Source organism: Euprymna scolopes, chromosome 36 (genome assembly GCF_053919585.1).
Source record: "Euprymna scolopes isolate OS-2025 chromosome 36, ASM5391958v1, whole genome shotgun sequence".
NCBI classification, from domain to species: domain Eukaryota; kingdom Metazoa; phylum Mollusca; class Cephalopoda; order Sepiida; family Sepiolidae; genus Euprymna; species Euprymna scolopes.
The window spans coordinates 25,388,363-25,400,862 of record NC_136517.1 but is presented as its reverse complement, the minus strand read 5'-3'; the positions used below and the strand labels follow the sequence as shown (position 1 = coordinate 25,400,862).

Here is a 12,500-nt window from a genome sequence, read left to right as displayed (position 1 = left end):
GAATCCCCAATGAAAAACATAGTTGGTAATTTAAAGTTCCGCCACCTATAAAAAGCACCATGAATATATAAATATACTTTTTATTTATTTTTACATAAACATGTAGTTATCGCTACACATTCATAAGTATGCTTCAGTCAAACTAGAAACTTAATTAAGCGATGCTGCTTTCTAAAAATTCCAGTACTTAATGAATATTGAAGAAAGTTTACGGAAGTTCTTGTCTGGAGAACAATCGCAAGATATAAAAAATAAAATAATTAAAAAATTAAGATAAACCCGTTTGATTATTAAATAAGGAAAATATATAAAACAATACATTGAGATAAAAAAACAAATCACCAAAAATGAAAGCATAAAATTACAGAAATAATTGGGTGGATACAGAAGTAAAGAGAGGAAAAAAAAAGAGGAGGAACAAGAAGAGAAAAGGAAAATTACATTTTTTTTTTCATTATTTTAGTTATAAAATAAAGAAAATTAATTTTAATTTTATTATATTTCTCTAGCCCAGCTGGAAATAAAATAATAAATAAATTTATACTAATAAATAAATAAATAAATAAATTCATTGGCCCTTGTTTTTGTTTTTCTTCTTTTTTTTGTTCTTTTTTTTCTTTTTCTCTTTCTTTTGCAAGGCCAAACGGTTATCTCTGACCTATATCCTTCTACGTGCGATTGTAATTGAAACCCACCGCCCCCTCCTCTTCTCTTTCAAATCCTTGCTCCTTTTTCTTTCTTATTTCTCTCCTTATTTTCCTTCCCTCACCCCTATCTCTCCGCCAGACACTGCAGGCTTATTTCCATAATTTTATGTTTTGATTTTTGTTATTTTGTTTATTTTCTCAATGTATTATCTTTTTTTTTCGACAAATAAGCGGCTTCAATTTTTAAATTTTATTTTACAATTATTTTATTTTTAATATCACGTGATTGCTCTCCAGACAAGAACTTATGTGAACTTTATCTAATATCCATTAAGGACTGGACTTGTAATAGCAACATTCATTTATTCATTTTACTGGCAAGGAATAAACGCAGAAGCGACTGCCATTTACAAAGGGAAAAAGTCAATGAAAATTTAGGGGCTATGTACAAAGAAAAAACTATACAAAGGTAAAACCATGGAGGTCCGACCAGCGTTTGTCCAAGATCGCATTGAAGCCCTTTAGCGTAGATTGCTTTACGACCTAATCAGGTGGCTAGTTCCGCGGAAATGTCGCTCAAACCGAAAACGCTGCTTGGCATCCAAACCTTTCGAAACCGTCGAAGATAGACCTTTTTGCGTACCCACCGAGCCCGTGATCCGTGGCGATGGTGAAGAACAGGTCCCGGTCCAGGCCGCACCGTCTATGAAAGATGTAGTGAGGATGAGGTCGCCTCGACGCCTCTTGCGCTGAAGGAAAAAAGATTTAGAGCCCTTAAACGTTGCTCATAGAATAGGCCTCTGAGGCAAGCCACCATTCTTGTTGCCAGGCGCTGAACTGGTTCAAGACGCCGGACGTCCTTCACGTAATAGGCGGATGTGGCCTGAATACTGCATTCCAGAAGGGTGCACCGGGGAGGTGTAGAGGAGAAGGAAGATAGAGGGAGTGAGACGACAAAGGAGCGGCGCATGAGTGTGAGTAAGTGTAATGCCCAATCACTCTAAGCAGCCAGTCCCCTGGTTGGAAATAAAGTGGAAGAGTTGGAAGATGCCGGTCCACTGCCAAGTGGCTGCACTTGGCGACATTTAAGCTCAGTGATCATCTCCAGACTTAATGAAGGCAACACCAGAGGTCTTCATAATCGCTGCGGGGAGGGGGGGCAAAAATTTTGACGTCATCAGCAAATAGGAGGGACAGCTGAGAAATCACTTCGAGCAAGTCATTGACGAAGATGAGAAACAACAATGGCCTTATGACTGAACCCTGTGGCACACCACTTGTTGCACTGCATACATCGGAAAGGCGGTTACTCACTTAAACCCGGAACGTGCGGGTCTGCGAGGAAGGCGTCTATTCACTGCACAGCCTCAGGGTGGAACCCGTACACCCGGCATTTGGTGAGAACTTGACGATAATTTACAGAGTCGAAAGCTTTGGCAAAGTCCAGAAAGACAATGTCCGCATCCGCTGATCTCTCTAGTTTATTATTATTTGTTGATTGAAACATACGCATATGTACAAATAAATAAAAAAAAATGTATGTTGCTCTAGCTTGATATTCAGCACTTTTGTATAAACCTCGTTAAATTTATTGGATGTGTTACCTCTGAAATATGTATATGTACTTATATATATATATATATATATGTGTGTGTGTGTGTGTGTGTGTGTGTGTGTGTGTGTGTGTGCCCCGCAAAAGTTTACATTACATATTTGAAACTCAGTTTTTGTATTTCTAACTTCCAAATGGTAATGGAACTTTTTATAAACATAGAAAATGTATTTAAACTAAGATAAACACAGTGGGAAAAGTAAAAAAAAATAATAATAATTTAACACAACGTGGAAAAAAAATCAATAATCAGCAACGCAAAAGTTTACAACAAATTCACAAAATAATATCTAGTATTTTGTAGCATAACAATTATTGTTGATTACAGCATGCAGACGTTTTGAGTAATCTCCTACGAATTTCTTACATGTGTCCTGTGTTAGTTTATTCCATTCTTTCACACAAATTCTCTCCAATTCTCACAGATCTAAAGGTTCTCTTCTATAGACCCGTAATTTCAATTCTCCACATAAATTCACTATAGGGTTGAGATCTGGAGATTGACTAATCCACTTAAAAACATTCACTTTATTTGGATTAAACCAATTTTGTGTGAGTTTCGCAGTGTTTAGGATCGTTATCTTGAGAAAAGATCCAGTCTGATTTCAATTTGAGCAATTTCACACTTTCCTTAAGGTCTTTCTCTAAGATACTCTTATAAAGTGCTCCATTCATTTTTCCGTTTATTATTTTCAGTTTTCCTACACCTCTGCAGTAAAACAAGCCCAGGTCATAATGGATCCTCTTGCAAATTTTACTGTTGGAATGGTGTTTTTGACTGATATTCAGTACTTTATTGTCCAAACTTTCGGTGTTTTTGGAGTGCCAAACAAGTTAATTTTGGTCTCATCTAACCAAAGCACGTTAAGCCAAATCTCTAGAGGCTTGCTTGCATACTCATAAAAAATAAAAATAAAGTCTGGCACGAACATGCTTTGGCTTAAGAAGGGGAATTTTCCTTGCTGATGTAGATAATATGTCTCTAAGGTGAAGATTACTACTGATTGTATCCGTGATAACTTTAATTTCACTGTCATTCAGTATCTCTCCAATAGTAATTCTAGGCGAATTTATAACCTTCCTTGTTAATAAACTTTCAGTATATTTGGTTATATTTCGGGGACGACCTGATCTGGCCAAATAAAGTGTTAACTTGTGAGAATACCAGTGCCGAATTATTGTTCCAACAGAAGTCAATGGATCCATCAAGTGTTTGGATATTGTTCTATATCCCGATACAATTTGATGAAGACTTACAATTCGTTTTCTGAGCTCTTGACCAATTTGTATATTCTTTCAAATGATGTGATTGCTTGCAATACGGTTATTAGATAAAGAATGACGCAATACTTTTACTAATTGCTTACTTCGATGTCTATTAGTGATGGAGCTCAGTTGGGTCCACAAGAACGACACGGGAAAACACGTAGTATGTGATTTTACAGGTCTATTAAGGCAAGGTATAAGGACCTACAAGTTGAGATCTCGCTCCACCGCACCAGCCTTAGGAGCTGATTATATAGTGTAAAACGTTTTTGATTCTTAATGGGGGTATGTGACGAATGGATTCCAGTCCATTATGGGATGAAATCCGATTTCACAACATTATTGCATATTTATGAACATTGTACAAGCTTCCAAGCATTTTACCATTATAAACCGTCATAAAATTATTGAGAAATCTAATGAATTTGATATGTGTTGTAAACTTTTGCGTTGCTAATTATTGAGCTTTCTTTTCGCATTGTGTTAAATTGTTATTATTTTATTTTTCCTACTGTTCCTTTTTTAGTCTCAATACATTTTCTATGTTTATAAAAAGTTTCATTACCATTTGGAAGCTAGAAATACAAAAGCTGAAAGTTTCAAATGTGTAATGTAAACTTTTGCGGGACACTGTATATATATATATATATATATATATATATATATATATATATATATATATATATATATAAAACATGTAGAAGGTGTGCTATGGGTGCCCAAGTACCTGCCCTTTATACTCCTGTTTTAAAAGTATCTTTTTCAGAGAAATATATTATAGACTTATGTCCCTTCGAGACAGCGTTCATTACTATATTTTTGCCGTTTTTCTTCACTTAACTTAAGCACCTGCTCCGAAAAAGTTATCTGAACGTCACACGTGTATATATATATATATATATATATATATATATATATATATATATATGTGTGTGTGTGTGTGTGTGTGTGTGTGTGTGTGTGTGTGTGTGTGTGGATGGTATCATTTTAGCGCGATTTAATAACTCCAGCCTCCTGAATTTTAAAGTGAGTGCCCACAAAAGTACAAAATAGCCATGGTAAAAAATTTATTAAATCGCGCTAAAATGATATCATCCAAAAAAGCATTACTAATTGAAATAAAAAAAATCACATTAAACAAGTACTCATCAATAATCATTTTCCTAATTGCATTGTCGAGGAACAAATAAAACGAATGCTGCAATCCCTTGAAAACCCATAGAATAATATTAGTCAACACCGCAATACAAATCCATTAATATATTTTATCAAAATCAAATGACACCGAACTTCAGAATCGAAGAAAACGCAATTAAAAATATCATACGTAGATACTTGACGCCTTTTGACAGTCATTCTAAAATTAAATTTATTATCTACTACAAGAAGTTTAGAAACAACTCCCCACCGGCTATAAAAGCGTTGAAATAAAAATCAAAGTAGTGTACAAAGTCAAATGCTCTATGGGAGAATGTAACTCCGAAAATAATACATACATTGGGCATACAACGATAACGTTGTCCCGCCTACAATCTTAGAAAGGTCCTCGTTAACAACATAAAAATTAGAGGACAGGAAAAAAAATTCTTGAAGCGTCATATATTAAAATCCTTCAACCCACTATAAATGATATCGCATTCGAGAAAAGCAGTAACGTTCTAAAATGTCTTGCGTAGTTCGTATTGAACGGACTTCGTTAACGGTGTCCACGAACTTGGTGATTTTAATACTCAAATTTTTCAATCGACCTATATTTTTCATCGATTTTTCATCGACTCTATACATTTTAACTTATCGCCGTTTACCGTATATTTTAGTTTTCACTTCTAATTCTCATTTTCGCTCCTTTCGGACTTTTACTTCAACACCTGATGATGATTCGTGGACGAATCGAAAGCGCTCGTGCGAGCAACAACTACGGCACTTTTATTAATATTTTTGATCTTGATACAATAAAGATTATATGGAAAATCGAAAAATTAAAAAAGAAAAAAGAAACATAAAGCAAAGTGTCTCCGTTGCATTTAATAATATTTGTTTGAATGAAAAAAAAATGCTGCCTAAGTATACCAATTATATATATATATATATATATATATATATATATATATATATATATATATATATATATCAAACCCGTCATTCGAGGGAAGAGAGAGAGGCTGAGATAATAATGAGAATTAACAGGGATTTGCTTTTGCCTTTGCTAAACTGATCGATGCCTTAACAAAGGGTTCGCGCATTTCGTTCACGCATGCGCTATTGCTACTTTCTGCTTATTTCTCCCTCCTCCTTGCCCTCACACTGTATCCAGACAGTCTCCTCCCACTATTTTACGGCTGTCTATTCCATGTTTCCCCTCTTCCCTGGAACCTTTTCTCCATGTTTAGTCTACCAACTTAGACTGACTTAGAAACAGTATTGATCCCTCCTTCAAAAGCTCTCCTCCGCCTTGTCTTCACTTAACAGCTGTTGCTACCTTCCATATCGCCCCCTCCCCCTCTTTCTGTCTTTATATGTCCATGACAAAGATGGCGGCTCCCGGGCGCCGAATGCCTTTGTTGTTTTATTTTTGCAATTCTGAATGCGTCCTCTTTTTTCATGCAATCTTTTCGACAGGTTCCATTTAAATGGACGAACATAGTTCCTTTGTCTTATGTGTCATTTTTTTTCACTACAATTTCATTCCACCTCCTCCCCTTCACATATTTCCTTCGTTTTCTTTTTTACCGTCTTCTTCTTCTACTTCTCTATTTTTCTTCTTCATCTTTTTTCGTCATTTACCTACTTATTTCTTTTCTTCTCTTCCTCACCCTCCGCCCCTTCTTTCTTTCTTTGATTCTTCCTGCTTCTTCTTCTTCTTCTACTTCTTCTTCTTCTTTTATCGCTGCTACTCCTCTTTCACTTTCCCCCTATTTAGCTCTGTCTCTTCCATCTCTTCCTTCGCCACCTCCTCCCCCCTCTCATTATCTCATTTATATTCCTATTCTTTTTCCTTTTCCTCTTCATCATTTTCTCTTCGCCACATTCTTTTTCTTTAACTTCTTCTGTGCCTTTTTCTACTCTTACCCCTACTTTCATTATCATCATCACCATCATCATCGTCGTCTTCGTCGTCGTCGTCATCATCATCATCATCATCATCATCATTGTCGTCACCATCATCAAAATAATCACTATCATTATAATCATACTATTCTTCTTCATAGTCTTCTCCTCTTCTTCTTTCTTCTCATCCTCATCTTACACCTTCTTCTTCGTTTTTCTTTTTTTTCTTTTTCGCCATCGTGCACTCCCATACTATTTCTCTTTATTCTTTCTTGCTCTATTTTTCTCCTTCTTTCTCATCTGTTTCTCTGTATGTCCTTCGTATTCCTTTGTCTTCTTCAACTGTTCTGTTTCTACTTTTTTTCTTTTTCTTCTTTTTCTCCACCTTCTTTCTCCTTTCTTTCCAACTTCGTTTTCGTTGTCCATCTTCTTTCTGTTCTCCCTTTTATAATTTTTTTTCTAAAATCTCTTCTTGGTCTTTTTTTTTTTCAATACACATTTCTTTCTATTTTATGTATCATTCTTTATTTCTTTCTTCTCTTGATTTTTCATTCTCCAATTTTTACGCACTTTTCCTTCCCTTTGTTTCTTTTTATCTTTCATTTTATCGTTATTGCTGTCTAACCTTCTTTCAGTTTCAGTGTCTTTATATCTTCTTTACCCGTTTGTTGTGTATAATAAAGTACCAAAAAGGGTCTGATGTGTAATGGGGTACCATATCACCATGCGTGTACGTGTCACTAAATGTTTATTGCTGATTCTGCACTATCAGACCTCTAAGTTATGTTGTTGCTGTCTATTTATGTTCCAGGGCTATGACCGTCTAAATGCTGATGTGCGTGTTTGAGCGAATATTCTTTCACTTCCAAGAACGCTGGTTTGTTTTATATAGGTTTTATTAACTTTCCAGGTGTCGATCGCAGAAGAATGGAAAGTGAATATCTTTGCTTGCATGGTTAATTCTGGGTCTCCATTCAAGGGACAACATGGAAAAATGGCTTTATCAATGATAGATAAATTAAAATAACAGTTTTGATTATTCTGAGACAAAACTTAACTAAAGATTTGTAAATTTTAAAGAAAATCTGTTCAACCTATAAATAATGAACACGAACACACACACACAGACAGACACACACACACAGACACACACATACAGACAAATATATATTTATATAATTGTAGAGATAAACATGCAATTGTGACACAGGTTCTTTTTTTTTGGGAATCAATCGGAGTCCTCTGTATATTGTTGTCTCTATGCCCTTCTTTTATATCTTGCCCCCCCACACACACCAATGTGTTTGAGTTTTGCCTTCCTGACAATTTTTTCTTTTACAGGTCACGCTTTTACACAATTTTCTTGACTTTTTCTTTTCATTTCTTTCTTTCTATTTTCCTTCTTTTTCTTCTTTAATTTCATTTTTCTATTTTACGTATTGTTTTTTTTGTCATTCTCATACTTTCTTTTATTTCCTTTTTGTTTCCTTTCTCTCTTTCTCTTCCCGTCGTTTTAGTTACTTCTCCTTCTTTAACACTACTCCCGGTTTTAGACCTTCTTCTTCTTCTTCTTCTTCTTCTTCTCCCATTTCTTTTTCTTCCATTTCTTTTTGTTGTTGTTGTTCTTCTTCTTCTTCTTCTTCTTCCCCTTTCCCCTTCTTCTTCTTCTTCTTCTTCTTCTCCCATTTCTTTTTCTTCCCCATCTTCTTCTTCTCCCCCTTTTTTTCTTCTTCTTCTTCTTCTTCTTCTTCTTCTTATTCTTCTTCTCCCATTTCTTTTTCTTCCATTTCTTCCTCTTCTTCTTATTGTTCTTGTTTTTCTTCTTCTCCCCTTTTCCTCTTCTTCTTCTTCTCCCATTTCTTTTTCTTCCTCATCTTCTTCTTCTCCCCCTTTTTCTTTTTCTTCTTCTTCTTCTTCTTCTTCTTCTTCTTCTTCTTCTTCTTCTTCCCCTTTCCTCTTTCCTCTTCTTCTTCTTCTTCTTCTTCTTAATCTTCTTTTTCTTCTTCTCTCCCCTTCTTCTTCTTCTTCTTCTTCTTCTTCTTTTTCTTCTTCTACCCCACTCCTCTTACACCTCCTCCTCTTACTTATTTCTCTTCTTTTATTCTTTATTTTTTCCTTCTCACGTTCTACCTACTACCCTTTTCTTCTTCCTCTTTATCTTCTTCTTTTTCCTTCTTTCCTTCACCTACACTCTTGGTTTACCTTTCTTCGTCTTTTATACTTTCTTCTTACCCTCATCCCTTCTATAGTTTTTCTTCTTCATCTCCTCTTACCGCCAATCCTCCTCTCCTCCCCCTCTTCTTCATCCCAAATATTTGATCACCTTTTGTCACTTTTATTTCATGGACATGGCCTCATTTTAAATAAATCGTGACTGTTTTTCTCCCAAAAAATATTAGGTTTGCATTTTTCAGATTTCCGAACGGATCTCGATCCAAGAAAACGCGTGCTTTAACGAAAACGCGTGTATATATTCGCTAGAAAACGTTTGCTTTTATACATCAACCTTTGGCACCAATTTGACATGCATAGCAGATACGCCCCCCCTCCCCAATAAATAACATAATCGCGAACGTATCCTTCCAGATTACTGATTTCATTAAAAAGAAATCATTTTAAAACAATTTGAAAACATTTTAGTAACGATAACATTGATTGTTATTAAAAACTTGCGGCTGCGCGGCGTCGGCACACTCAACATCGAGTCAAACACACAATCCAGTACACTCAACATCGTCTTGCCATCAACGCTTACCCTGTGAACTCGAAGTAGTGGAAATTCCCATAAGCACAAAACAAAATCACTGTAAAAAACAAAAAATACCCTAACTAAGGCTAAGGATAATGAGAAAACGTTGGATAAAATGATGGTTAAAATTATTACGAACTTGCCAGGATTCGAACCTGGAATCTTCTGATCCGTAGTCAGACGCGTTATCCATTGCGCCACAAGTCCTGTCAGTATACTGACAGATGTTATCGCGATTCTATACAGATAGTGCTAAATTCCGTTGACATGGGAAGGTAACTTTTTCGACAAAATCACGAAACGGCCCAAAACCCCTTATTTCGGGCTTTTGTGTGTCTCGGCGTTGTTCGTTACGAACCATGGATTTGTTAATTCGGTGTATTCGTTTGAAAGTTTTATTGGTACACATATATACACAAACACATGAATACATAAATAAATAAACATTTAGAATAGATTACATACTGTTAACGTTAATTGTTTTATTATGTTTTTTATACAAACTTGACACAGACTAAGTAGGTTGTATAAATATCAGTCGAGGATTAGGTGTGTCAGAAATTTCGTGAAAAATAATATAACTCCTCGAAAAATGTAATTCAAGCCCTAATTTTTTTTTTTCAATTAAAGGAGCAAGGACCAAGGTTTCATTGAACCCCCCCCCCAAAAAAAACAAACAATGTGTTTTTTTTTTTTAAAGTTTTTTTTTAAAAAACTTCGGACTTTACAGGTAAATTTCTAAAAACACTACTTTTTTTGTTTTAAATTTGAATATATTATTTATTGACCTTTTCTCTTCAATTTGTGATATATAACACTTTGGTGAGTAAATTGATTATTTACTTTTTTATAGACAATTCAAAATGGGAGGCGTGAACTGAATTATTCGACCCCATGTCTTTCCAAGCTTATAACTACTCGAAAAATGTAACTCAAGCCCTAATTTTTTTCAATTAAAGGAGCAAGGACCAAGGTTTCATTAAAAAACAAAAGAAAAAACAAGCAACATGGTTAAAAAAAGGTTTTAAACTTCGAAGTTTACAGGTAAATTTCTAAAAAAACACTACTTTTTTTTTAAAATTTGAATATATTATTTTTGACCTTCTCTCTTAAATTTGTGATATATACAATTTTGGTGAGTAAATTAATTATTTACTTTTTAATAGACACTTGAAAATGGGGGGGGGCGTGAATTAAAAAAAAAACGTTTGTCTAAAGTATTATAATCGGTTTATTGGAAAGAGCATAAAATTTCACATTGACCCTGAAAATATCGTAAAAATTGAATCAATAAAAAAATTTTGATAGATTTTTAAAGTTTAAAAATTAAAAAATATCGAATTCGTCAAATTCATTACTGTTTTTTAAAAAATAAAAAATATATTTCTATTATTTTTAAAACAACTTTAATAGTTTATTTTGGAAGTATAATCCATAAAGAAAATAAACAACCCACTTTTAAAAGAGAAATTACGAGTTTTTTTTTATATTTTATTCGAAGTTTCGTGTTAGGGGTGTCAAAAATTCCTACAAAAATTCTGATGCACCTAGTCGAGGTTACGACATCGACAGTTTGTCAGAAGTTTAACCATGACTTTGCGTCTATCAATTTTTTTTAAACACACTTTTACATGTGAAAAGGAGAAATAGAATTTTCTGTTTTTCTAATTAATTTCAGATTTAAATCAGGGAAAGAGTTCTTAAGTTTTGTCGTTTTTTTTTGTTTTTTCCCCGGAAGTAAAAGTACAAAGTCCATCCTCATGTGCTATCCTTATTTTCTAACTTCACATTTGGCGACCGCGCGCCTTTCCGGCTTTATTAATAAATAAAGAAAACTAAAGAGTTCTACATGCAAATACAAGCTGGAGCGACCTCGATAACACAACGTAAGGATGGACATTTTACTTTTACTCACGAGAAAAAAAAATGAAAGAAAAGAAACAGCAACAAAAATCTTAAGAACTCTTTCTCTCTAGAGAGATTCATTTAAGTCTGAAATTAATTAGAAACAAAAATTCTCTTTCTTCTTTTTCGCATCTAAAATCGTGTTCTTAAACAGTTTATTAGTGTGTCATATATTTTCCATTCAAGATACTTTTACTTGCTAAAACTTTTTCAACCTCTGCGCACCTTTCCGGTTTAATAAATCATGATAAGAAGAAAACTAAAGAGGTCTACGTGCAAATACCGATTAGATTTAATTATATAATGTTATGAATTAAATAAAATAAATGTTAATGCTGCAATATTTTAAGTTATAAATTTATTATATTTTTACTAGAATATCTTGTCCTTTTCTTTTCCAATTTAAACAAATAGTCCTTTACTTTTCCAGGTTTAAGTTTAACCATATTAACCTCGTTATATTTTATTGGTTATCCTACTTTTGAAAAATACTAACCTCAAATTATATATATATATATATATATATATATATATATATATATAACTTTGTGTGTTTCTGTGTGAATTCGTTCTCTAAAACTTGGAAACGTCTGAGCTGACTTATATCAAATTTAACACGAAGGTATTTATGTGCTTGGCAGTGTTCTTAGATAGGTTTTGTATGGGAATGTCTTCAATAAATATCGCTTGAAATGATCTGATAATAGAAGAAGGAACAGGCGATTTTGACCTAAGTTAACATCTTGCAGAGCCTTACATCACAAGACTAGGTTCCTTGATATGGCACGCGCGTGTTCGAAATGAATGTTTCTGTTTAAAGAACAATTGAACCATTATAACTGACTATTTCATTTTAAACTAAAATTGAAGTCATTACCATTGAACACGTAGGTTCTTTGATATGACGATTGCGCGTTCGAAATGAAATGTTTCTGTTTATAATAAAATTGGAGCATGATATTTGGCATTTGAATTTTAAACTTTAATTTACACTATTATATACAAAAATATTTTTATAAAAGCAACACTAGTTTCTCTACAGTGCATAGTAGATTGTAATGTATTCTGGACTAAGTCACTGGGTAGAGGCTTGTGAAGCACTGTCTCCGTAAACCGTGATGGGTCCCCGACTACAACAGGCAATCTATGGATTTCCAGAACAATAAAAATATGCCAGTGTGAAATGCTCATTGAAATATTCAATACCGGGCAACGTCTGGTTTCTCTGCTAGTATATATATATATATATATATATATATATATATATATATAT

General features: G+C 34.0%; 1 non-coding gene across 1 annotated transcript; it reads right to left on the bottom strand.

Annotated features, from left to right (window-relative positions):
• Positions 1-9,456: 9,456 nt before the first annotated feature.
• Positions 9,457-9,529, bottom strand: Trnar-acg (transfer RNA arginine (anticodon ACG)). Its single transcript has one exon. It is a non-coding gene; the product is annotated as a tRNA-Arg (tRNA).
• Positions 9,530-12,500: the final 2,971 nt, after the last annotated feature.